The 25,612-nt window shown below is 45.3% G+C and overlaps 1 protein-coding gene across 7 annotated transcripts in view; it reads right to left on the bottom strand.

Annotated features, from left to right (window-relative positions):
- CTNND1 (catenin delta 1) overlaps positions 1-8,720 on the bottom strand; it is a 47,818-nt gene extending 39,098 nt beyond the window's left edge. For all 7 annotated transcript variants that reach the window (XM_025182183.3, XM_014571027.4, XM_014571032.4 and 4 more), the window contains exons 1-2: positions 8,575-8,720; positions 8,191-8,249 (exon numbers count right to left, since the gene is read on the bottom strand). The gene's annotated coding sequence lies outside the window, so the exon portion shown is untranslated. The remainder of the gene's footprint in view (positions 1-8,190; positions 8,250-8,574) is intronic.
- Between the last annotated feature and the right edge of the window lie 16,892 nt (positions 8,721-25,612).

Below are 25,612 nucleotides of genomic sequence, written 5' to 3'. Positions count from 1 at the left end.
GCCAGAGCAGTGCATTCTCTCCAGCACCATGCCCACATGTGGTTTTAGTTAGGAATGTAACACTATAGTCGATTAACCAATAAGCAAAAGCTTATAGGTTAATGCTATAACGTACAGACAACATGCATCCCTCCACCCTTGCCAGTACTTTTATTAGCAGGCTGGCCAGCAACCTGGCTCAGTCCCAGCTTGCACAGGGTGCGGGACCTACCCCCACTGAGGCTCTGCATTTAAAGTGTATTAGGAGCCAGGAGAGCAGGCAGCCTGGCTCAGTTCCGGCGCAAGCCGTGTCTGGGCGCTCAGACCCCTCCCCCACCAGACAGGGGCTGGGTGGGAACTATAGAACAGTCGACTAACCAACAAGAATTCATGAGGTTAATCAACTATTCAATTAACCAATATTTAACATCCCTAGTTTTAGGGCCAGATGTGTGTCACTGGAGTTACCTTAAGTGGTGAACATGTCCCCTACTTCCACCCACTACTGGTCTCCTTAAGCCTCTTGCTTTATTGAAGACCGAAGAAGCTTTCAGGTGTGCAGCCCCTCATCTCAATCCATCACAGGTAACAGACCCCAATTTTAGGGACACCTCCTCAATCTCACAAGCGCCCCTTGGAGGAGGGGAAGGAGAATTTGCTCACCAGGGATTGTAGGAAATAATGCTGAAGCACTCATAAGTTGTAACCTGGGATGGTACTAAAAGTGAACGCCTCATGCTCCTTCCCAACAGAGTCAATCTGCAGAGCAAGAGCACAATGGTCTCCCTCCTCTCCCAACCTGGCCTGTAGATACATCAGTTTTACACAGAAGTGAGTCCTTCTCAGACTGGCCACTGAGCAGGTATTTGTGGACTAGCGGAGTGGCCTTCCAGTCAAGGCAGCTGCTGGAGAATGGAATAGGGTGCGGCTTCAGGGGAGGGAAGAGAAGGTTTCCTGTTTGTCACGCTCTGATGTAATCTCCCAAAGACCACATCTAGTAAGGACGCTGGTAATCGAAAGGGACAAGAGGGAGCATTCAAAGGAGGTGGGGCTTTGGGTCCAAGAACATTTCCATATCAGAGAGGATTCCTCCAGGGTGTGGCCCCCCCTCTTCCCCCGACTGGGGATTTGAATTCATAAAAGGAAAATGTCACTTGCTTCTCCCTCCTCTCAACCTAGACCAAAAAAAAACCACCCAAAACCCAACCTACCCACTCCACCTGATATCACACAACTAGGTAGCAGCAGCAGCTCTGCATGCAGCAACATGCTCTGAGGAATGCACTCCTCCTACAGGGCAGGGGCATGCCAGAAACATGCAAACGAAATCAGTGAAAGACTGCCCTAGTGAAGGAAAGAGGCCTTTGTGGTTATGTATTTTCTCAGGCTGATGTGATTCACCCACCTGCAGAAGTTATTCACTCACCATCATTCTGGCTGAGAACCCATTTTTCCTTTAGACAGGGAGCCCTCGGCTAAGAGAAAGGGATTAGGGGTGGAAGAGAGGACAGGATTCAGAGGTTCCCCAATTAAGGGTTCCAATATGAGAATAATCTCCCCAAGGAGCACCGAGATTTGTTTTGCCATATGAATCTTTGAATATCTCTAATCTATGCAAGGGAAGACTGTGAGAGATGGAAATAGGTGGTGAATCCCCTTCCCCCAAACTTCTGGGGTTAGAAGTGCTTTATTGCTTCTGTTCAGGATAGGAATTCAGCCTCCATGTTGTTCATGTATTCCAGGGCCATTCACAGCTCCTTTACTTGGGGGATAGGCAGGAACACAAACCAGCTCCTGAAGCATGCAGTATCTCTTCACATAAACCCTTCTGCAGTTTTAACAACCATGAGAAGCAGAAGAGACATCTAAAAGGGAAGGAAATGGGCAGAGAAGTGGTATACAGGCCACTTCTCCCAAACCCCCACCTTTATGAAATAGCTGCCTACTCAAAGAGTATGATGTTAGGGAAAGATGTAGGCCAGCAAACTTCTATCAGCATCTCATTCAGCTTCTAGATTCCTATAGACAGGACTTGCTGGTGGGAGGAGGCCAGTGAACTTTGAGCACAATTTGCCAGGATGGGTGTTGCTTCTATTAGGGATAGAAAAGCCAGGGCTGGGAAAGAAGAGATGGAGATAACATGTCTTGTCCAAACATGTTTAGCCAATGGACTGACACTCCAGCATTCCCCATCTCACATGCAGACTTCCAAATTAAGTCTTCTGAATACAGTTAAGCATGAAGCCAGAAACTGTTTTTCACCTATCCTGAAACATTAACATTGCCCCTCTTTTAAAATGGCTAAGATTGTGTCACCGAAGCTCTGACAAAAGCTGTTGGGTTTGCTAGTGTGCTACCTTCTCAGAGAAACCCCAGATACCGTTCCAGCTCCCAAGCCTTGCCAGATTGCGATAAGCTGCTGGAGGAGAGGCTATTCTCTCCCTCCACAGATACGTCCACCTCACCATCTTCAAGGTGGTGCTACATCACCACTCCAGTCTTTGCTACACAAGCAGCAATAGTTTCTTCACCACCTAACGTCACCAATACAGGACCTATCTACACCAGCTAGCATGGTGAAGGATAAGGTTAATAGTGGGGTTTTTTTAAACAGTGGCCACTATTGGAGCCAGATCTGTCTGCACTACTGAGACAACATGAAGAACTGGGAAAACCCCAGCATTTTTGCTCAGACAAACATACCTTTAATTTGTATGTCTACCTAGAAGTGCTTACAACAGCGTCACTGTAGCACAGCCACTTGCTACAGCAACAGGAGGGCCTCTTCCATCACCTCAGTAAATCCAACATCTCAAGAGGCTGATCTTCTGACAATGTGTCTAACTTGGGGCTCAGGTCAGCTTAGCTACTGTTGGTCAGGAGGAGTGAATTTTTCACGTGCACCCTAAGTTACATAGCTAGGTCAGCCTAAGTTTTAGTTTGGGACCAGGCCAAAGAGGTCCATGATGAAGGTCAAATTCTGCTTCCAGGGTTCACAACTGAAACTTCTATTGTAAGCATCAGGGTACAAACACGCCCTTGCTGGTGAGCAAGGAATGTGGACATGGGCACAGATGGCACCCCACTGAGATCCTAAGTGTCTCTCCCACTGTCCTGGCACAATGCCCAGTAATTAAGCAGCTCAAGCTACTGTTCTCCTCCTCTACAACCATCCCTTCAATTCCCTCCCTCTTCAGTGTGTGGTTTGACACAGACCACAAAATAGGAAGTGATATCACCAATGCGGAAATTCATCTGTGTTTCCACTTCCGTAAAAGGAACAGAATGCTGTTGCCCCAGATTTCATGACTATGTGGTGTCAATAACCACATCTAACCTCAGGCCTTGTCCCTACCCAAGGCACAAAAACACTTATTGCTTTGATTAACAAGATCAGCTATTCTATTCAGGACAAGTCTCCTTAGCAAAATTTAAAACATGTCAGCCTTCTTAACTAAACCACTATTTGCATTACAAATAGGGGGAGGGGAGAGGCCAAAAAAAAAAAAAAAAAAATCAGTTAGGAACCAGGGCTCTCCCTGGCTAGAGGTTGGTAGTGGCTGAAAGTAGATGCCGCTGGTGGCCTATGTGAAAACAGGTGGGAGTTAGCCCATTTCTTAGTGAGAGATGTCCATACAAACTAATCATCACCAAGGACTAGCTAGACCAAGAAAGTCCCCCTTCACCCTCTAGGGGGATTATCCCTCTAGTCCCAGGAAGAAAGCACAAAGGGCAGAAGGCTTTCACTGCTGTCAGGCCTATGCCTGCCATATGGATCCAGGATACTTTGGTTATATGGAGTTATAGATCCAGACTTTTTCAACAGCATTATGCTTAGACAAGACATTCTTGCCCTCCAAGCCATAGCTGAGGACAGCCAAGCCCTTTTAAAGGCAAATAGTGATTTCACTGGACAATCAATGGATGCAATGTTTTAGCCAACGGGTTTGAGCTTTAACATCCAATTAGCTAACACACCTGTGCATATATAAACCCACACTAGTGGCTGATTCTGCCTATCACTGTTAGCAATAGAGGGTGTTAAAGAAATTATAAGGGCAAGGATTTCATTTTCTTCTAGGATAAAAGCTCACTGAAGCCAGCAAGCACCACATGTTGTCCAAGGATCTTGTGCTAGGCTCACAATTCCCTCAAAATAGGGAGCTACCTTAGTACATGTAATGCCTGAATTTCCCTGTACAGACCCAGAAATAAAACTGAACTCCTGAGAGCACCCTGGCCTCTAATCCTATCCACCTGAGCTCCACAACTACTTTACCAAGAGCATCCAAGACTAGCATCACAGCCAGAAGGGAGGCTTCTAGACATACAGCAAACCCACATGAATCCAGCAAAGCTGTCCAGCACACACCAAGCCAGCTGTTTTCATTTTCCTACCCTTCCAGAAAGGCTCCTTGGAACATTATAGCAAGAATGCATTATACAAGGAAAGAACAGTCAGAGATCGAGAGGATAAGCTTCAAAACAGTTTTTAAGCATGTGAGCAAACAGTATGTGTGGTAGTAAACAGAAGGCGAGACGATCTCCTTAGAATCAGCTCTGAATGCAGGGCATGCAGGCTTCTCCACTGTTCTTCCAATTCAGCTCCTATCTCCCCCACCAGAGCACTTTCAATGCACCTCAGACCTGCCTTTCATCACCTTTTGCTCTGTTCCAGTCTTGCACCTCTGAGTTTGTGTGATTTGGCTATGTACAGAACAGTGTGCCTTGGGAAACCGGTGTGTGCGTGTGCGTGTGAAATGAACACAGAATGAACCACACATTCATCTTTGTGCCCAATCTGAACTGGAAAGAGAACATGAAAAAAACAACTCTGCATCAGTTCTAATCCCGTGCTTCCCTATAAATAGTCAAGTCACAACATACAGCTTCTTTGGGGTGCTGAAGGATGCTACAATACCACAGGAACATCAATGTTCCATTAGCAGGGATTGGAATTCAGGGCCCTGGGACCTGTTCCCAGTTCTGCCACCATCTCACCACGGGATCTTGGCGACATCACTGTGCTTCAAGTTTCTCCATCAATAAATTTAAGACAGTGTTTCCTTGCCACTGAGGGGGGCACAGAGAAAGTTTAGTGTCTCAGATGCTTCAAGTGCCTCAAGCAGAACACACCAGAGAGGGCTAAGTATTATTGCAGCCACATGCTGTCCTGCTCCAACTGATGAATGAGAAGCACAGAAAGGATCTGAGAGCCTCCCTGCCAACTGGACTCACTAAGGTGCTCAGTGACACTTCATCCTATCAACAGGAAAAACTACAAGCAAACCAAGAGACAAAGGGACTAAACAAGCATGAAAAGCTTCTGTCCTGCTATTAAGGCACCCATGGAATTTGAGATATTCAGACATGATCAAACATGAGTACTAAATCTTTGGGAAACCCAAAGACTCCTTCCTGGTGCAGAAAGATGGTCCTGTGGGTAGGACACAAGCCTGGGATTCTGAAGACCAGAGTTCAAGTCCCTGTTCTCTCTCTCTGTGTGTGTGTAAAATAGGGATAACAGCACTGCCTTACCACACTGAGGGATTGGAAGGGAAAGACACATTTAAGATTATGAAGTGTCTGGATACTATGATTGATGAGGGCCATATAAGCACTTGAGATAGAATGCCTTGAGACCCACCCCACCCCAAAAAACCCCACTTATGGCATTAGCCCCAATTCTGTAAGGGAGGGCTTTGTAAGATAAATAATATGGGGGCAGAGAGGGGAGTGAATAGATGCATTGCTAACTGACAGAGTGCTGCCAATGAACACAGGAAAAAAAAATATCCTGCTGCACCCAGCACCCCTGAGAGCAGACTGCTGGGGGATTTTCCTTAACTGGAGACATTTCAATGTCACTTACTGAGCCAGAGAGAAAAGGGGATTCGTTTCTTAAAGAAAAGGCTGCTACATTACCAGGACTCTTTGGGGGAGGGGGAGGGGGGCCTGGGCTGGGGGCAGGGGTATTGATGGACTCCACCCAGCAGTTTTGACCCTCCCTAGAGTCACAATTCCTTCCCTGCAAGAACAAAGGAGGAGGAAAATTAGATAACAGTTTTAAGATTTCATCTGCCCAAGGTAGATCTAGTCTGTGCGCGCGCACACGCACACTCCACAGGAGAAAATCTTAGAAAAGCATCACTGAAAAGATTTACAGCACATAACCCTGGGGCCAGAATTATCCCTCCTCCCAAGGAAAGGCCTGCACGCCCAAAATACTCTCTGCTTCCAAAACATATATAAGCAACTTCCCTTACTCTAAACACAAATGAAATTATGATGCAGGAAAAGAGAGCAGGATACTAGTTGCAACACCGGCCACCCCTTACTCCAATATTAAATACCTGTCTAAAGAGAGAGACATTCTCTATCCTGCTCCATGTGCCAACTAGAAGATTGGCACAGAAAGGTCACTTGTTTTGTTGGGGTGTGGAAAGAGGCTGAGGGGTCAAGGTTACACGGTTCACTCAAAGCCCAGATACTTCAAAGGTATACTTCAGGACTTAGACTTCAGGACTTAGACCTCAGTACGTGTATCAGCAGCACAAGACTGATCATAGGAAAAGGGTTTTGCAATTAGCTTTGGGTGTGGGAAGTACTTCTTTCACAGTAATAGCACCACTCAAGGCCACCCAGAGACAAGTCATTCCTAATCTACTTGTAGAAGTGTTTTTGTGTTCTTTCCCCAGCTGTCAGAGCACTTCCTCTGGGCTCCCTGGCTGTGAAAGGCTACTAAAGCCAATCATACAAATGGTTCAAACCAGCTACCCTCTTTCACAAACCCTTTATATCCAGATATGGAAGGAGTGGGGGGAAGAATAATATGTGGGGTACTAAATAGAACACCAGCCATCACTGAAACCCACAGACCCTTTCCAAACCATCCTCTAACCATTCAAAATAGAACACCCTCTTTTCTTTCTCTACTGCATCCAAGACCAAACCTCAGGTGGAGGCTGGGGGGGGAGGGAACACCATACAGGTACTTAGATATAGAATATGGATCTGTACATTTCCAGAAACTAGACTGCTTACTGTTTCTCTCACCACAAAAGTTTCCCCAGATCTCTGGCCACAATAATCTTAAGTCTAACATAAGACATCAGAAGGTCTTCACAGCAAAGTGAGAGAAAGAGAAGAGAAAGTATGTTTTTAACATATTTAGTAGACAGTGCAGACTTCCTATAATAATTGTAAACAGCAGCACAGACTGTTTCTCTGCCCCAGTTTGTTGCAATTAAATACTACACTAATTCCAGGCTTTTTGTATTTGAATGGAGGCATTAATTCTACAGATGACAACTCAGGACTAGAAACTAGCTGCATGTCCTAGTTCCCAATGAGCTGGCTACAGAAGTACATTTTTAGCAGTATCTAAAAGCCTCAAACCTCCACACACTTCCAAGAGACTGAACGCAAGAGCTCAAGGAAAGTTACAGAGAAACAATTATTTAAAAAAAATACAATCTGTTAGACTGAGTTCCTAAAGTAACTGCTTCAAAATAAGTTTGCTTAAAGCCTCTCTTAAAGTTTGCCTTCTTCCCCATTACGTGTTAAAATAAGCCAAGGCTTAGGTGGAGAGTGCTGACCAGGTTTTGATTGCAAGTCTTAGCCTCTGCTAAGTGTGGCAGTCATTCCACACCCATTTCAAGTTGTTGATTATAATTTAGAACCCGTGAAAAATATCCTTTCCCCCTCTCCCCCCGCTCAAGCCTTTTTTAACTCCACCTAAAGATTAAGAGGTTATAACTCAACATGGATTCTCTTTAGAAGGCTAAGAGGAGAAAGGCCCGCACCCAACTGCACCTGGGGGAAAAAATGGGATCCACCCAAGCAGAAAGTGTGGATTTTAGACATGGAAAGAATGGACCGCAACACTCCCAACAAGAACACCACTTAATAAAAAACACTTGATCAACTCCACAACCTTCCTACTGCAGCTCAGTTTTCCCAAAGTTTTAAAGAAAACATATTAAAGGGTGCAAATAAAACCAAGAGCCCACTTCGCAAACTGGATCACATTCCTCCCCCAGCCTGCTCAGAAGACACCACAAAAAACAACAGCTCCCCAGCAATTCAACCCAGGCAGAGTTGTTAGCTTGCAGTACAAAAGGAGCAAAAATCCAAAGTGAACAACAGGCGTTAAAACAAGAGATGAGATTTTTTTTTTAAAGCAACAAAAAAAACCAACATGATTCTTACCCTGGCTTTCTCCCTTCTCAGGGGCTGCGCTGGCGAAATCCAGGAGTTTGTTTCTCCACCTTGTGAGGTTTTTTTTTTTTTTTTTTTTTGAGTACCAGGGGGGGAAGAAATAAAAGCAAAATAAATTTTAAAAGTTGTCAGTGCGGCTGTTCCTCTGCCTTATAACTTCCCTTCTAATCTCTCAGGGTGACAATATGCCAGTCTCCAACAAAAATTCCCCTTGGGCGAGAGCTTTTTTTGGGGGAGGGGGGGTCGCTTTGCAAACACACAAAACTCTATGGTGGACTTCTCCAACAAATCTCTAAAGGAAACGCAAGAAGCAAAACCCGGCCAAAATGTGTTTTAAAAAAAGAAAACCAATAAATGTAGTGATTTTTTCTCCACCTCTTTCTCTTCTGGGATCCTTCCTGGCTTTTCCCCCCTCGCCTCCTCTTTCAGATCCAACACCTAAAATGGAAGTTGCACCCGACCCAGCCAAAGACAAGCTGACGGGGGTGATGGTAACAAACTGAGCTTTCCAAGCCCAACGCCCAACCCCTCTTTCCCTAAGTGATGTCAGCGTCTACGAAGCTCCAATGGGAAGCAGGCATCAATAAGGGACCCGGCATTATCCAATAGGAAACTTTATTATAGGGAATAGAAAAAAGAAAAGAAAAAGGGAGCAAAACCAACAAAAGGAGGAGGGCAGAAAATAACTTTTGGGGGTGGGGGAGGAAAGAAAATAAAAATATATTACAAAAATCAGTTGCAAGGAAGGAGGTTAAAACAGGCTTGGCATGATGATAAATGTGTTGATATGATCTGCAATACACAGTCCAGTCTCTTTTTATCGTTTGTGTTTCTTTCTCCCACTCATCTCCTCTGCCTGTTTGCAAATGAGAATAAATAACTTCATTTTTATATATCGCCTGTGCTATTTATGTGTAAATATATTTTCATCTTTGTAAGTATCACCTGAAAAGGAGGGAAAACAATGGTACAAAAAGATGGGTGGGAAGGTGTTTGGATCTGGGGAGAACTGAGGATTTAAAATTCAACCTTGAGTCTATTGTTTTTGTTTTAATTATGTGAGCCTAGATTGTGTGAGCCTAGATTGTGTGATCAGCTCTTGTTTGGCTTTTGCTGGTGGCAATTAAGAAACTGAATTTAAAAATCTAGAGTGGATAAGGAATTTACTTCACTCCTTTTCCTTTCATATCAGTGAAGAAAATAGCTATTTTACTTTGCATTACTAATTTAATCCAATTCACAGTTTATAGATTCCAGACCATCAATTAAGAGAGAGACAGAGACAAAAGTTCTAACAAGTTTTCTTTCATCATAGCCCTAAAAGTTGTTTATTCTGATTATATTTGCAAATAAGTGTCAAGCTGGAAGGTACATAGTGCAATGTGGTGCACCAGATTAAGCGGGGGATTTGCTGGCAGGGGGGCATTACCTAGATATTTCTATAAAGTTTTTTGAAGAGTACAGGATCTTTTGAAAAAGGGTTTTATTTTCAAAAGATCCCTGTTTAAACACTTGTTTTTCTTTCAAAAAGCCCATTTAAAAAAAAAAAATGTGGCCGCCATTATGCAAATGAAGCGTGGGAAATTTAAATCCTGGCTTCATTTGCAATTTCGAAGTGTCTAACTTACATCCCTTTTTCGAGAAAAGGGATGTAATCTAGACACAGCTTCAGGGTGCAGTACAAGGAATGGAAGGGGAGAAAGAGGGTCAGGTTTCAGGAGTAACTATTAGTTTGGTGTGACAGCAGGTGCAATACTAGACCGAGCTGCTACCAAACACAAGCCCTTTAGCACTCGTTGTTGGCCTCTGTCTATGTTCAACAAAGATCTCTTCACTACAGCTCTGTCAGCCTGCTGCATCATATATCGCTTATGAAACATAGGCACATCAGTGTAGACTGGCCATCTGCTACTTTTTCTCCCCTGTTCTGTGCTTAGAGCGGGTCTAAAAGACACAGTGGTGAAATCCGTGATGAACTTGGCCTACATTAGAACATTCGCCCTGCCTTGTACTGAGAGCTCAGCAGATCCTTCCTCCCAGAATCCAACAGGACCAAGAGAGGTTGCCAGTACCAAGCACAATAGCGAAGTAGACAATATGCCACTTAAATCAACAGATGATGCAAAGGGGTCTGATATTATTCCCATTGACTTCAAGCGGAGTAGGACTAGGCACTTAAGGGAGAGTGTTGTACACAGCTTTTAAAAATCTCAGAGGGGTAGCCATGTTAGTCTGTAAGGCTACGTCTACACTGCAATGCTATTTCGGGATACTGAAGTATCCTGAAATAGCTATCTCGCGTCTTCTCAGCAAGCCTATGCGGGCTCGCTATTTCGACGTTACTGTAAACCTCATTCTATGAGGCATAAAGGACATTTCGGAATAGCACTTTAATTTGAAATTTGGCACCAAATGACGAAATAAGCTATTTTGAAATAGCATCAAAATGAGATACGCAATTTGCATAGCCAAAATTGCGTATCTTATTTCGAGTTACAGTGCTGTGTAGGTGCACCCTAACTGAAAAAACTTTAAAAACAACGAATGGTCCTGCAGCGCTTTAGAGACTATCTACATTTTTTGTTAGTCTCTAAGGCTGCGTCTAGACTGGCATGATTTTGCGCAAATACTTTTAACGGAAAAAATTTTCCGTTAAAAGTATTTGTGCAAGAGAGCGTCTATACTGGCATGTGCCTTTGCGCAAAAGATTTGCTTTTGTGCAAAAGCATTCGTGCCAGTGTAGATGCTCTCTTGCGCAAGAAAGCTCCAATGGCCATTTCAGCAATCGGGCTTTCTTGCACAAGAAATTAACGTGGCTGTCTACACTGGCCCTCTTGCGCAAGAATACTTGCGCAAGAGGGCTTATCCCTGAGCAGGAGTGTCGGAGTATTTGCGCAAGAACCGTTGATTTTGTACATTACAAAGTCAGTGTTCTTGCGCAAATACTCGTGGCCAATGTAGACAGGTGGCAAGATTTTGTGCAAAAGCATTTGCTTTTGCGCAAAATCATGCCAATCTAGATGCATCCTAAGGGTTACTGCAGGATATTTCGTTGTTTTTTAAGTACACAGCATTGAGTGTAGAGAAATAATTCAAAGGGATCTAGAGAGTCAAGAGATGGGGTAGGAAATAACAACACGTTAGCTTTGAAAACTACAGCTAGTCCAGCTGAAGACACCTGTTTCCAAAGTCTAACACTTTGTGTGGGGGAGAAACCAAGGAAGCATTACTGCTTTCAGAGACTTAGGACTGGCAGCTACTGCTTAAAGTAGACAGGAGCTGGAAGCAAAAGAAACTGGAGTGATTGGAGGCTGAGCACTTCACCACACAAAACGGGAAGGTGACAGCTTTAACTGTGGGTCTGAGTGGAACCACATCTGGAATATTGGAACTAATTCTTGGATCCACAGCACAAAGGGGCTGTAATGCTGGATTAAATAGCTGCCTAGGAATTTCCCAAGTCCAGGGGGAAACCCAAGTGATGTAGAGTCTACATGGCTCAATTCACACCCTACCCCTACTCCCAGCTGGCCTCAGAATCTAGAAACCATAAAGATGACATAAACCCTCTTTGCTGCCCCCCGCCCCTACTCAGGTGAACGTGTTCAGTTCTGAGTACCATGTCACCAGAAAGTTATTGACAAGACAGAGGGAGATGAGGAATGAACAGCAGATTGATTTATGGGGAAAGATTAAAAGAGGTAAATATGTGTATAGCTTGGTCAAGCAAGGAGTACATGATAACAATAACAGCCTGCAAATATTTGAAGAGAGTAATCCCCAGTGAGGGAGAGAAAGAGGCTGGTACACAAGGGAGACAGCAAAGAGGAATGGGATGATATTTTAAAAAGGAAGCAGTTAGGACAATTATCTGGAAAAACCTCCCTACTGTGAGGTTTGATCTGCTGCAGATTCACAATGGGTACGTCTACACTGTGGCACTATTTCAGGATACTTCCAGTATCCTGAAATAGCTATTTTGCGTCTTGACAGCACGCCCATTATTTCAAAATTGCTTTTGAAATAATATTTTCAAATAGCTCACTATTCTGACATCCCTGTAAACCTCGTTCCATGAGGATTAAGAGACATTTTGGAATAGCGGTTTATTTCTAAATTTGACGTGAAGACAGTGTCAAATTACAAAATAAGCTATTTCAAAATACACTCGAAAAAAGCTACGCAATTTGTGGAACTCAAATTGCATAGCTTATTATGAGCACAAGTGCAGTGTAGACATACCCAAAGGTATTTAGGCACCTAACTTTCATGAGGATCTGTGCCTTCAAGCCTGTGAATTCCTCCCCATCCCACTAAAGAGGAGAGTTAAGAACATCCTTGTCCTCCTCCTTTTCTTCCAGCACTGAATCAAAGGGCCAACAAGAGGGACTGCAGCAGGAGCATGCAGGAAACAGCACTTCAGGGACTGCTCTAGTTCAGCTCTCCTATGCAGTGCTATCCACCCTGTCCATCTTCCTTGGCAGGAGGCTCCTTCACTTCACTTCCAATTTCTTATGCGGGGAGAAAGAGATAATAAATTATTCTCCCCCTCCAACCTGAATTATGGGTCCTACTCAAGGGCAGAGAGACCTTGCACCTCCAATTTACTCTAAATCCCTTGATGAGGGGGGTGAGAGTAAGTGTTCCTAGCCGCCGCCACCACTCCCCTCCCATGTCTCTAGAAGATGGAGATAGATGTGCCTTCATTTTCTTCCGACCTCCAATGTCACAGGGCTGTTACACAGGAGTTGTTGCTCTAGTTGGCCCTACCACTTTGTGACGATGTAAGACTGTCTGGGTGAAGCTTCCACCTGAGCAGGGATTCTCAACCCTTTTCTTTCGAGGCCACCCCATCATTTCATGGGTACGTCTAGACTACATGCCTCTGGCGACAGAGGCATGTAGATTAGATTACCTGGCATAGGAAAATGAAGCGGCGATTTAAATAATCGCCGCTTCATTTAAATTTACATGGCTGCCGTGCTGAGCCGATCAGCTGTTTGTCAGCTCAGCGCGGTAGTCTGGACGCTCCACGGTCGACATCAAAGGCATTTGTCGACCTCCCAGGTATGCCTCGGCTTCATTTAAATTTACATGGCTGCCGCGCTGAGCCGATCAGCTGTTTGTCAGCTCAGCGTGGTAGTCTGGACGCTCCGCGGTCGACATCAAAGGCATACCTGGGAGGTCTACAAATGCCTTTGATGTCGACCGCGGAGCGTCCAGACTACCGCGCTGAGCCGACAAACAGCTGATCGGCTCAGCGCGGCAGCCATGTAAATTTAAATGAAGCAGCGATTATTTAAATCGCCGCTTCATTTTCCTATGCCGGGTAGTCTAATCTACATGCCTCTGTCGCCAGAGGCATGTAGTCTAGACGTACCCTATGACAACTCCATGGCCCAGCTGTGTCACCACAACTGTTTATCTGCATATCCAGAAGATTAAAAGCCAGGGAACATTAGGGGGTAGTAAAGCAGGACAAATGTCCAAGGCTCCAACCCACAGGTTGCCCTGTGAAGTTAAGTTGCTTGGGTTCTCCCCGCTGCACTGGATTTCCCCAACACCTCCTACCAGTGGTCAACCAGTTTAGTCCAATTTAGTCATCAGTTGGAAATTTGTGTTGAAATTGAAACACTAATAAGCACTTTAAAAGCATGTACAGTGTACGAGAAAATACTTGGACCTGAAAAATAATAACATGTTTGGAAAGTATGAACAAAGACTAGCTTCCTCACACAGCTGTTATTTCTGACAATGTCATAATATTTCTTTCAGCTATATTGGCCTACCTACTAATTTCAAATGATGATTTGTAAGCAAGGTCTGAATGAACTCTCCCCCTGACAGCTAGTGATAACCCAGGGGTGGGTGGAAAGGCTTCAGGACTAGACTGTATTTGCATGAACACACCTACTCCACCTAGGTATCCAGCAGACAGAGCTGTACTGCTCAAGAGATCAGTTTTGGCTGATGTTGGGCTACAAGTCACTCTTGTACTGAATATAGGGGTAATATTTTTAGCCTTATTGCATGAGTAGGAGGACTGTACTTAGCCAGCCTGAATAAAGGCGTCTCCCTCAGTGCTTAATTTGTGCTAAGACTTGCCAGTGCTGTGCCTCAGCACCTCTAGGCCTGGCAATTTATTGCCCTGGGACCTCTGGGCTTGCCACATCAGTTATGAAAGGGTATGTCTACACTTGCAGCCTATTTCGGAATAGGTCTGCAAATGTAGGCATTCGGAATTGCAAATCAAGCCTGGGATTTAAATAAAGCTCTATTTTGAACTACCTGTTATTCCTCCTGCATTCTTCCTCACCAGTTGGAATCCATTTTGAGACACTTGGATGAGAGGAAAGTGATCAGGAATAGTCAGCATGGATTCACAAAGGGCAAGTCGTGCCTGACCAATCTGATTAGCTTCTATGATGAGGTAACTGGCTCGGTGGACATGGGAAAGTCAGTGGATGTGATATACCTTGACTTTAGCAAGGCTTTTGATACGGTCTCCCACAATATTCTTGCCAGCAAGTTAAGGGAATGTGGATTGGATAAATGGATGGTAAGATGGATAGAAAGATGGCTAGAAGGCCAGGCCCAGCGGGTAGTGATCAACGGTTCGATGTCAGGATGGTGGTCGGTTTCTAGTGGAGTGCCCCAAGGTTCGGATCTAGGACCGGTTTTGTTCAATATCTTTATTAATGACCTGGATGAGAGGATAGATTGCACCCTCAGCAAGTTTGCAGATGACACTAAGCTGGGGGGAGAGGTAGATACGCTTAAGGGCAGAGATAGGATCCAGAGTGACTTAGACAAATTGGAGGATTGGGCCACTAGAAATCTTATGAGATTCAACAAAGACAAGTGTAGAGTCCTGCACTTGGGACGGAAGAATCCCAAGCATAGTTACAGGCTGGGGACCAACCAGTTAAGAGGTAGTTCTGCAGAAAAGGACCTGGGGGTTACAGTGGATGAGAAGCTAGATATGAGTCAACAGTGTGCCCTTGTAGCCAAGAAGGCTAATGGCATATTAGGATGCATTAAGAGGAGCATTGCCAGCAGATCCAGAGATGTCATTATTCCCCTTTATTCGGCTTTGGTGAGGCCACATCTGAAGTATTGTGTCCAGTTCTGGGCCCCCCACTACAAAAAGGATGCGGAAGCATTGGAGAGGGTCCAGTGGAGGGCAACCAAAATGATTAGGGGGCTGGAGCATATGACCTACGAGGAGAGGCTGAGGGAGTTGGGTCTGTTTAGTCTGCAGAAGCGAAGAGTGAGGGGAGATTTGATAGCAGCCTTCAACTTCCTGAAGGGAGGTTCCAAAGAGGATGGAGAGAGGCTGTTCTCAGTAGTGACAGATGGCAGAACAAGGAGCAATGGTCTCAAGTTGTGGTGGGAGAGGACCAGATTGGATATTAGGAAAAACTATTTTACTAGAAGGGTAGTGAAGCATTGGAATGGGTTACCTAGGGAAGTAGTGGAGTCTCCATCCCTAGAGGTGTTTAAGTCTCGGCTTGACAAAGCCCTGGCCGGGTTGATTTAGATGGGATTGGTCCTGCCTAGAACGGGGGGCTGGACTTGATGACCTTCTGGGGTCTCTTCCAGTTCTATGATAAGGGGATGGTTGGATGAAATAACAGGATCTTGGTAACTAATTGACCATTCATTATCAGTTGGAAATAGGTCAATGGAGGGATGATAGGAGTTGCTATAGGGAACTTTCTGGGTGTCTGGCTGGTGAGTCTTGCCCACATGCTCAGGGTTTAGCTGATCGCCATATTTGGGGTCGGGAAGGAATTTTCCTCCAGGGTAGATTGGCAGAGGCCCTGGAGGTTTTTCGCCTTCCTCTGTAGCATTGGGCACAGATCACAGCTGAAGGACTCTCTGCATGTTGGGTCCTTCAAAGTATTTGAATGCTTCAATATCTTTGATATAGGTGAGATGATTATTCTAAGAGGGGTGGTTGAGATTCTGTGGCCTGCACTGTGCAGGGGGTCAGACTAGATGATCATAATGGTCCCTTCTGACCTTAAAGTCTATGAGTCTATGAGTTGCTAGTGTAAAGTTGTAGGTTTGGTATTTCCATTGGTGGTGCAAATGTGCCTCACTGCACATAAAATGTATTCTGCACATGGATAGACAAATCTACACATGGATGGAAAAGATTAGAGGGAACATTGGCACTCACTACGACCTCTTTCATTATAAATTAAGCACTGTTCACCCTCAGTTGAACTGCACTCCCTAAGCAGAAGGCTTGGATGACATAGCCTAGTGAAGCTGGAGAGGGAGGGCGGGGACAGGTGTTTTGCTTGGTGGTGTGGGCTCTTCCTAAGAGTCACAGGCACTATTTAACCTGCCCGCCTCTCTCCTGTTTGGAAATAGAGCTGATTAGGCTCCATAGAGAGAGTCTTTTGGTTTGTGAAGTGACTGCTAGAATGAAATCACTGATAATCAAGTCTAAGTGCTTAGACCTGCTGTGGGGCAGCATTTCTGTGGAAGAGACTACCCAGTCTGCACTAGCAGTGAGGTTCCTCCACTGAAAGCTGAATGTAAGATGGCCATATTGGGTCAGACAAATGATCCATCAAGCCCAGTGTTCCAGTGGCTATTCCAGGTGCTTCAGAGGGAATGAACAGAACAGGGAATCATCAGGTGATCCATCCCCCATCATCCACTCACAGCTTCTGACAAACAAGAGACTAACGACACTCAGATCATGATGTTGCATTCCTGCCCATGCTGGCTAATAGCCATTGATGGACCTAGCCTCCATTAAGTTATCTAGTGTTTTTTGAACCTTGTTTTAATTTTCACAGTGTGCCTAGAAAAAGTTCCACGGGTAACTATGAATTATGTGAAGAAATACTTCCTTTTGTTTGTTTTAAATTTGCTGCCTATTAATTTTATTGGGTGACCTCTGGTTCTTGTGTTGAGTGAAAGGATTTCCTTCTTCACTTCCTCCACACCAGTCTAGATTGTATAGGTCTCTATCATATCCCCTCTTAGTCATCTCTTTTCCAAAATGCAAAGTCCCAATCTTTTGAATCTCTATGGAGGCCCTAATCACTTGTTGCCCTTCTCTATACCTTTTCCAATTATATATATATATATATATATATATATATATATATATATATATATATACAGGGCTCGACAAACTAGAATCTACTCGCCCATGGTGAGTAGATTTCAGCCGCGTGCCCTGTTTATCGGTTGCGCGCGCATGCGCAATGCGGCTCTTGCACATGCGCAGTGCGGGGCTGGCTAGAGGCTTTTGCCGCCATTTGTCAAGCCCTGTATATATATACGCAAAGAGAGAGAGATTTTATATATATATAGAGAGAGAGAGAGAGGAAGAGATTACAGACACACACCCACACACACACACACATATATTGAGATGGGGTTAGAGATGGGGTTACCAAAACTGCATGAAATATTCATGATGTGGGCATATCAAGGATTTTTATAGTAAATGTGGAGAAGCTTGGTTTGCCACATTGTTAATCCAAGCCAATACCAATAACCTACACAAAAAGGCTGCAAAACACCATGCCTCTGGACTGCATCAACATATAGGAAGCTATATAAGCCAGTCACTGTCACAGCCAATTCTAGAAGTACTTAAAATGCTGGAGACACAACTCAGTTTATGCAAACCAACATGGCTGTTGCATCATACTTTCTATTTAAGCAAGAGATTCCACACACTACAAAGTGGAGGCCAACGTTAAGTGCATTGTCACTTGTTAATCCTGAAATTGGACACTGATTCTGAACAAGACTGGCAAATGCTTGCTATCTTAAAAAAAAAAATCAGCTGAGTTTGTAGAAGCATGTGGTGCAATAGTGAAAGATTCAGCAGTTGAAAAAGGACTCCCTCACCATATTCAAAAAAATGTGCAGACATGACTGATGAATGCGCCAATGCAAATAGACATAAAGTATTAAGTCATTGCGTACATTATTTTGATGTCCGTGGTAGGCCAGCAGATGCATTTTAGATATTCAGGCTATAGAAAACACATCAGCTGCATCTGTGACATCTTAGAAGAGTTAAATGCTTGTAAATTAAATCCCAAACAGATGGCTGCTTGTGCATTTGATGGAGCTGAAAGCTTCTTTGAAAGACACAGTGGACTACAAGCTTTGCTCAAAGTGTAACCCTAATTACTCCTATACACACTGAAGAGGCCATCTACTCCAGCTAGAACTAGTATAAGCTGCAGAATCTTCAAAAGACATTAAAAAGCCATACATTTAATGTCTTCATTATACCCTTTTTGTCATCAAGACACCAAAAGGTTTCAACATCTTGAAAAAATAAAAAACCCTGGAACAAAAGTTCAAATTAGTCCAATCTGGTTTCTCATGAGTGATCTTTGGTTGTTGTCTTAAAATTACTGCAACTGTTATTACTGGTTTTGGAAAGTATCTACTGACATAGGACAGATCTAAGTATTGAGGATAGTGGACTATTGTTATTAAGTTCAGTGAAGACTACCACGGTTCTCTCTTACAAGTCTATTGTTGAAACCACTTGGGTCGTGAACAATGATATCTGGGTATCTGCTACAACAGTAATAGATCTTCGTTCAGCAATAAAAGCTACCCATTGGATCAATCCGAGATATATTCACTGAAAACATATTGGAAGAAGGAAAGACTTTAGTTCAGAAATTGGCTAATGAAGGCACTGATATTCTGAGCCATCCCTAAGGGGGGCGCAGGGCCTGGGGCAGCCCCTCTCAGTGCCCAGGTGCTGGGTCCAGGGCACCAACCCACTACAGGCTTCATTGCAGCAGTGGGAGCCAGAGCAACCTGGCAGCCTACTCTGCCCTGCCTCGCTACTCTCTCACAGACTGCTGCACCCTGCTTCTCCATGGCAGTGGGAAGTGCAGCATCCTGGGAGGGTCTCCTTGCTGCTGCCACAGTAAAGCCAAGCACAGCATGCTGGGAAATGGTGGCTGGGCAGAGTGGAGAAGATTACAGAGACGCTCCGGCTCCTGCCACCTCGGTGAGGGACAGGTCTTATTAGAGGTGAGGCCATGAGGGCTATTGGGTCCAGGCCTCAGGAGACAAAGGGGCCTCAAATGTTGACATTTTTCTACCATTTATTATTTATTATTCCATTTATTATACACCCTGAAGTTATAATAGAGACAACAAAAGAAGCTATATATACCTGCAAAAAATTGATTTAAATTATTGTGGGACCTTGGGCCTTTGCCAATTTTTCAGTCACATCCCAGTTTTCATCTGCATGACTGGAGACTGGAGTAGCTTCTGTGATTAGTGATTCTGCGTTATGAAACTCTGTTTACAGTCTCTGCATAGTTTAGAGGTTTTGAAAGTCATAATTAATTCTGTTACCGTAAAGTGATTTTGCTTAGTCTGAGGGTGAGTTTAACCTTTAAATTAGATGTTTATCTTTGCATAGGAGATGTTCGTATTCCTGTTTTTTCTTCTGTTTCTTCGTATACAATAACCATATCAGGCTCAGCTGTAAGCTACATCTTCATCCATTCATAATAATTCGCCAGTTATTAGAGGAATTTAATAACAAGAACATGTTAGCAGATGAAATCTCAAGGCTTTAAAATAAGGCTATAAGGGCCATAGTAAATAACACCCCCAAACCATTATTATATAATATTAATTGAGAAGTATATACAATTAAAATTTTGTATAACCAATATCCTTTAGCGAATTAATTTATTGTGTGTTACTGTGTTTTAAAAGAACTCATTTATAAAGATGAAGCCAAGATTTGAAAGTGGTGCAAGCAAGAGACAGCGAAAGCAACAGAGTAAAGCAGCAGCTAGGAAATTACTCACTTGGTGCAGTAATGATGGTTCTTCGAGATGTTTGTCCCCATGGGTGCTCCAGTGTTGGTGTCAAGCTCGTCCAGGCACCACAGATCGGAGTTTTGAACAGCAGTAGTCAGCTGGACCGTGCATGCGAAGTCAGCATCTCGCGACATTTGCACCCTTTCCCTCATGTGCGCAGTCCAGCTCCTGCCACTTCCTCTCATCCACCCGAGTATCTGAAACAAAGACCATTATGAACAGAGCGGGGAGGAGGGTGGGTAGTGGAGCACCCATGGGGACACACCTCTCGAAGAATTGTCATTACTGCACGAGGTGAGTAACTTCCTCTTCTTCTTTGAGTAATGTCCCCATGGGTGCTTCACTGCTGGTGACTTTCATAGAATCTCATGTATCTGACGAAGTGGGTCTTTGCCCACGAAAGCTTATGCTCCAATAAATCTGTTAGTCTATAAGGTGCCACAGGACTCCTCGCCGCTTTTGCAGATTCAGACTAACACGGCTACCCCTCTGATACTTGATAGAATCATAGAATCATAGAACCATAGGTCTCTGGAAGAGACCTCAGAAGGTCATCAATTCCAGCCCCCTGCTCTAGGCAGGACCAATCCCAACTAAATCAACCCAGCCAGGGCTTTGTCAAGCCGAGACTTAAACACCTCTAGGGATGGAGACTCCACTACTTCCCTAGGTAACCCATTCCAGTGCTTCACCACTGTCCTAGTGAAATAGTTTTTCCTAATATCCAACCTGGACCTCTCCCACCACAACTTGAGACCATTGCTCCTTGTTCTGCCATCTGTCACTACTGAGAACAGCCTTTCTCCATCCTCTTTGGAACCTCCCTTCAGGAAGTTGAAGGCTGCTATCAAATCCCCCCTTACTCTTCACTTCTGAAGACTATACAGACCCAACTCCCTTAGCCTCTCCTCGTAGGTCATATGCTCCAGCCCCCCAATCATTTTGGTTGCCCTCTGCTGGACCCTCTCCAATGCGTCCACATCCTTTTTGTAGTGGGGGGCCCAGAACTGGTCACAATACGCCAGATGTGGCCTCACCGGAGCCGAATAAAGGGGAATAATCACATCTCTGGATCCGCTGGCAATGCTCCTCTTAATGCAACCTAATATGTCATTAGTCTTCTTGGCTACAAGGGCACACTGGTGACTCATATCCAGCTTCTCATCCACTGTAATCCCCAGGTCCTTTTCTGCAGAACTACTACTTAACTGGTTGGTCCCCAGCCTGCAGCAATGCTTGGGATTTTTCCGTCCCAAGTGCACGACTCTGCACTTGTCCTTGTTGAACCTCATCAGATTTCTTGAGGCCCAATCCTCCAATTTGTCTAAGTCACTCTGGACCCTACCTCTGCCCTCAAGTGTATCTACCTCTCCCCCAGCTTAGTGTCATCTGCAGACTTGCTGAGGGTGCAATCCATCCCCTCATCCAGGTCATTAATAAAGATATTGAACAAAACCTGCCCTAGAACTGAACCTTGGGGCACTCCGCTAGAAACCAACTGCCATCCTGACATTGAGCCGTTGATCACTACCCGCTGGGCCTGGCCTTCTAGCCATCTTTCTATCCATCTTACCATCCATTTATCCAATACACATTCCCTTAACTTGCTGGCAAGAATATTGTGGGAGACCATATCAAAAGCCTTGCTAATGTCAAGGTATATCACATCCACTGACTTTCCCATGTCCACAGAGCCAGTTACCTCATCATAGAAGCTAATCAGATTGGTCAGGCATGACTTGCCTTTTGTGAATCCATGCTGACTATTCCTGATCACTTTCCTCTCTTCCAAGTGCCTCAAAATGGATTCCTTAAGGATCCCTTCCATGATTTTTCCAGGAACCGAAGTAAGACTGACTGGCCGATAGTTCCCTGGATCATCCTTCTTCCCTTTTTTGAAGATGGGCACTTCATTTGCCTTTTTCTAATCATCCGGTATCTCTCCCAATCTCCACGACTTTTCAAAGATAATGGCCAAAGGCTCCTCAATGACATTTGCCAACTCCCTCAGTACCCTCGGATGCATTAAGTCCGGACCCCTGGATTTGTGTACATTTAGCTTTTCTAAATAGTTCCTAACCTGTTCTTTACCTACCAAGGGCTGTCCATCTTCATCCCATCTTGCATCACTTAGCGCATTAGACCGGGAGCTGACCTTGTTCATGAATACAGAGGCAAAGAAAGCATTGAGTACTTCAGCTTTCTCCACATCATCTGTCACTAGGTTACCTCCTTCATTTGGGCCAGTAGGGGCCCCAAACCCTCTCTGATCACCTTCTTCTTGTTAACATGCCTGTAGAAACTTTTCTTGTTATCCTTCACATCCTTTGCCAGTCGCAATTCCAATTGCGCTTTCGCCTTCCTGATAACCCCACAGCATTCTCGAGCTATACATTTATACCCCTCCCTGGTCATTTGTCTAAGTTTCCACTTTTTGTAAGCTTCCTTTTTGTGCTTAAGTTCACTAAGGATTTCCCCTGTGAATCAATCCGGTCTCCTACCATGTTTGCTTCTCTTGCTATGCATCGGGATGGTTTCTTTCTGTGCCTTCAATAAGGCTTCTTTAAAATACTGCCAGCTCTCCTGGACTCCTTTCCCCTTCATGTTAGCATCCCAGGGGATTCTTCCCATCAGGTCTCTGAGGGAGTCAAGATCTGCTTTCCTAAAGTCCAAGGTATGTATTTTACTATTCTCTTTTCTTCCTTTGGTCAGGATCCTGAAATCTACCAGCTCATGATCACTGCTTCCAAGGTTGTTACCCTCCTCTACTTCCCCTATTAGTTCCTCCCTGTTTGTGAACAGAAGGTCTAGCTGCACATGGCCCCTGGTTGGACTTTGTAGCAGTGTTCAAGAACACCTGGACAGCAGGTCTTGGAGTCACGATTTAATGGCTGGGGAAAGCACTGCTGAGGCCCCCGAGAAGTCAGTGGCTAAATGGTGTACTATAGCGTAGTGTTTCACAAAGGTGTCATTAGAAGTCCATATGGCAGTATGGCAGATGTCTTGAAAAGGGATCCCTCGTAGCAATGCTGTGGATGTCACTACTGCTCTGGTAGAATGAGCCTTGGGTGCTGTTGGAAGTGGCTTGTAACAGATGGTGTAGCACCTGTTGATATAGGAAACTATGAGGTCTGAAATGCATTGAGAGGAGAGGAGAGTGGTTCTCCTTTGGAACAGTCCACTAGAGACACTAGTAAATGTTGAGACTTACAGAAGTCTCAAATCCTGTCAAAGTAAAAGGCTAGTGCTCTATGCACATCCAGGAAGCTTCCCGGGATGAGGTATGAGGCTTGGGAAAGAAAGACAGGAGAATGATTGGTTCATTGATATGAAATTTGGAGCACTCCTTAGGGATGAAGGCTGGGTGAGGCTGTAACATGACACTATCTTTGATAAAGACAGTGTATGGTGGTACTGCCATCAGGGCCACTAGCTCACTGACCCTGCAGGCATAAGTAATGGCCAGTAGAAAAACCACCTTCATTGTGGTCATTTGAAGTGGTGCAGCTCAAAGGGTGGTTGAATGACAGTGTCCAGGACTATATCTAGGTTCCATGGAAGTGGTGGAGGCCTCTGGGGTGGATTGAGGTTGATCAACCCCTTGAGGAACCTCTTGGTAGTAGGGTGTGCAAACACAGAGGTGCCATCTATAGAGTGTCAGAAGGCAATGATCGTCACCAGGTGTCCTTTAAGGGAGGCGATAGCTAACCCGGAGTGCTTTACGGATAGGTTATATTTCAAGGATTTCATGTAGGGGCACTGTCTGTGGGTCCAGCTGCTTGTTAATGCACCAGGTGATGAACCTACGCCACTTATAAAAGTAGGCTGACATTGTGGTCTCCTTCCTGCTATGCATCAAGATTTGTTTGACTTGTGAAGAGCAGCATAATTGTCAATGTGCAACAATAGTGTTGAGGAAGAATATATTTTCCTGCCGAAAAGGTTCATGCACTTGCTTTCTTTTTCAGCTGCAGCATTCTTATACTGCAGAATCTTTGACCTTTGTTGGGCTGCATCCACTACTAGGGTATGTCTACACTACAAAGTTAGTTCGAACTAACGGATGTTAGTTCGAACTAACTTTCATAGGCGCTACACTAACGCTCCGTTAGTTCGAATTTAATTCGAACTAACGGAGCGCTTAGTTCGAACTAGGTAATCCTCATTTTATGAGGATTAAGCCTAGTTCGAACTAGCTAGTTCGAATTAAGGGCTGTGTAGACCCTTAATTCGAACTAGTGGGAGGCTAGTCCTCCCCAGCTTTCCCTGGTGGCCACTCTGGCCAGCACCAGGGAAACTCGTCTGCCCCCCTCCCGGCCCCAGACCCCTTAAAGGGGCACGGGCTGGCTACGGTGCCCGTGCCAGGTGCAAGCCTGCCAGCACCCAGCCAGCAGACCCTGCACCTGGCACGGATCGAGCCACCCACCCGATGCCCCCCAGCCCTCCCCCTCTTCCCGGGACCAGGCTGGCAGCTCCCGGGAGCTTGCCCGGGACCGCAAGAGGCGGGCACCCGCCTGGGCTAGTGCAGACCTCGTCCACAATCTCCGCACTAGGCACAGGAAAGTGGCCGGCTACGGCAGGAGAGCTGCCAGCCTGGCCACCCAGGAGCAGGTGTGCATGAAAATCAAGGGGGTCCACTGAGACCCCCGACCCTGAGCCCTGAGCTTACAATGGCCATCCTGGGTCAAACCAAAGGTCCATCTAGCCCAGTAGCCTGTCTGCCGACAGTGGCCAACCCTAGGGACCCTGGAGGGGATGGACCGAAGACAGTGACCAAGCCATTTGTCTCGTGCCATCCCTCTCCAGCCTTCCACAAACCTTGGGCAGGGACACCACTCCTACCCCCTGGCTAATACCACTCCATGGACCCAACCTCCATGACTTGATCTCACTTCCCTTTAAACTCTGTTCTAGTTCTAGCCTTCACAGCCTCCTGCAGCAAGGAGTTCCACAGGTTGACTCTTTGCTTTGTGAAGAAGAACTTTCTGTTACTAGTTTGAAGCCTGCTCCCCATTCCTTTCCTTTGGTGTCCTCTAGTCCTTCTATTATGGGAACTAATGAAGAACTTTTCTGTATGCACCCTCTCCACCCAACTCCTGCTTTTAGAGACCTCTATCCTGTCCCCCCTCCGTCTCCTCTTTTCTAAGCTGAGAAGTCCCAGTCTCTTTAGGCTCTCTTTATATGGGACCTGTTCCCAACCCCTGATCATTTTAGTTGCCCTCCCCTCTCCCAGCCTCTCTCTTCCCCTCTCCCACCTCCTTTTCCCAGTCTCCCCCAGTTTTGTTCAATAAAGACAGATTCCATTTTTGAACACAATTGTCCTTTATTTTGTACATCAAGAAAAGGGGCTAGGGAAGGGTAAGTGGAAGGAGGTGAGGGAGGAATGGGGTACGAGCCCCCGATGGGGAGGACTGGGCTGGCTCTGCGGGCTTCTGGGGGTGGAAGCTCTCCTGCAGCCCCCCAATTGCCCCCTCTCCCCAGATGGCAGCCTGCGGCAAGTGCAGCCGGGCTGATGGCCGAGTGCTGTGATGTGCCCAGTATGGGCACTCAGGGCACTCCAAGCC

Source organism: Pelodiscus sinensis, chromosome 5, assembly GCF_052426305.1.
Source record: "Pelodiscus sinensis isolate ZL-2025 chromosome 5, ASM5242630v1, whole genome shotgun sequence".
In the NCBI taxonomy this organism is placed as follows: Eukaryota; Metazoa; Chordata; order Testudines; family Trionychidae; genus Pelodiscus; species Pelodiscus sinensis.
Note: the sequence above shows the minus strand (reverse complement) of the source record. Positions and strands in the feature narration are given on the sequence as shown.